We start from the raw sequence: 2,340 nt of genomic DNA, 5'->3' as shown, positions 1-2,340 counted from the left end.
CTGATATTTAATAATCCTTTCTTGCAAATAGAGGAGAATATTCCCCTCTGTTACCACAATAGGACCGTCACGATCAGTAGGCTACACTGATGCATTTCTGCCATCTGATCCTCAGACCCCATTCGCATTCCCCCTGCTGTCACAATAATGTCTTTAATAGAGGGATCCAGCCCTACTGTGTGTTTAGGCATCTTGTCTCTTCAGTCTCTTTCAGTCTGCAAGACTTCTCAGTCTGTATTTGGTTAGACATTGATTCTTTTCAAGATTATATGCCATGAACAAGGCAGGAGTACAATATAACTCAGTCTGGATTTGTCTTGATGATTTTTTGTGATCTTGTTCAGGTTTGCCTCCTTGATGGGAATATCACAGTGGTGACACTCTGTTCTTCTCACTGTGTCCTATCAGGTGGCCTACAATCGATGTATCCCACTCCTGATAATATCCACCCTGATCACTTGATTCAGGAGGCGTCTGCCATGTTTCTCCACTGTAAAGTTACTCTTTCCCCTTTGTAGTTCATGGGTATTTTTGCACTAATATTTGGAACTGTGTAATATCAAAATTTCAATTTATTCTTTTGTATACACCTGTAGGTTCTCATGTTCTTCTATATTATTTCATGACTATAATCTCTGAATATCATTATTTATGAAGACCAAGTTGTCCCTGATTTGGTCAGTGGAAGTGCCTCAAGCTGCTTCTGTGTCCTTTCAATACATCCCCGTCATTTTTGAGCATTTTCTTGCCTTCTGGCACAGCAAGCGGTTTCAGGCTCATCTGCTACTTCCCTGTCACTGACCCTGGAATTAGCCATTTGTCTAAGCAGAGCTGGTTCCTTTCAGTGGAAATTAGTATTCATTAGCCAAGAGCTAGGTACTAGGTGTGCTCATTACTACTAAAATTTCTCTTTCAGCCTTATCAGCAAAGAGAAGTAGGGAATACATTTCTATACACACACATACGTGCACATGCATTTACATCTATCATCCATCTGTCTACCTAGAAAAGCATCAATTTACACTGATACATTCCATTCCAATCTGACTCCACAGGGTTCACTCTGAATCAGTGACTCCCTCCTCAAACAGGGAGAACTCTGGCTTCCATTATCCTTAGTATGTTTACTTATTTGATCAATCCCACTTTATGTAGCCAACTCCCATCCATCCCTTCCCGCTCTCAGAGGCCCTCCTGACCTCACCTGGGTTCTGCAAATCCTTTCTGGGCTCTGGCTGCTCTTTCAAGGCCACCCCTCACGTGCACCCCTTCTCATCTTGCCTGGGCGCCCATAGGCATACAAGCTGCCCCTCCCATGGATGCCTTCCCACCCTCTGACTTGGAACCACCATGACTCCCTCTTTGTCCCCAGTGTGTGCCTGCCACCTCCTGTGCCCCACCGGGTTGCCTTAGAACTGGATTGTTCAGGAAGGGAAGGAAAGGGAAAGAGCAGAAAAGGAAAAAGAACCATGTGAAGCTTCAGGTACCACCTAAAAATGACGAGTGTCTTGCTGCCCAAGCAATGGAACAATCAACCGTTCCTTATTCAATGTTCATTATGTTAAGACAGCTGGGAGTTGAAGATGGAATACCAAGAGGTATAATAAAACATGTTTCCTTCAGAAATATCAGGGGAGATGAGGTAAAAACATCAAATCAAAATTCATTGTATAATAATCAGTGCCTCGGTTAAGTGTTAGAAAAATTATGTGCTTCAAAAACAGGCAGAATTCAGCTATGAACACACTTCCTAAGCAATGGGCAGAGACACAGTGGATTAACTCTACCTTAATAATCAAATTGAAGTACTGAAAAAGGTCCCTGGTGACCAGTCATTAAAATAATCAAAAATATTTAGTTGCTGGTTCTCACTGATTCAGTTCTATAGATTAACCCTTGAAGTGCATAAAGGCATTAGATATTACTTTTGCACAGAGGTGTTTATTGACTTACTCAATTTAATAGGAGGGGTCTTCAAAAAGTTCACAGCAGAATTCGTATCACTTTTTAATTCCATTTTTCCATAAACTTTCTGAAGTACCCTCATACTTACAGAATATAACAAACAAAACGTGGTGTAAATGTTACGACTAGAGTCACCACAATAATACACATTTTCATTAAACATTGTTGAGAAATTGTTGAGAAATATTTATTCTCTGATCACAGAACCAGAAAAGCCAAGTCTACATATCTGGCACGGATTTAGTCACTTCCTTTATATTACACACTGTTCAATACTCTACACAGAAAGCTGAGTGAGTGCACAGAATCCCTAATCATTCATCAACTGCAGTAGGGTAAGCCAATCTCCATTTCTGGGTTTTAATCAAAAAGTGA

This window comes from Cynocephalus volans, chromosome 3 (assembly GCF_027409185.1).
Source record: "Cynocephalus volans isolate mCynVol1 chromosome 3, mCynVol1.pri, whole genome shotgun sequence".
NCBI lineage: Eukaryota > Metazoa > Chordata > Mammalia > Dermoptera > Cynocephalidae > Cynocephalus > Cynocephalus volans.
Note: the sequence above shows the minus strand (reverse complement) of the source record.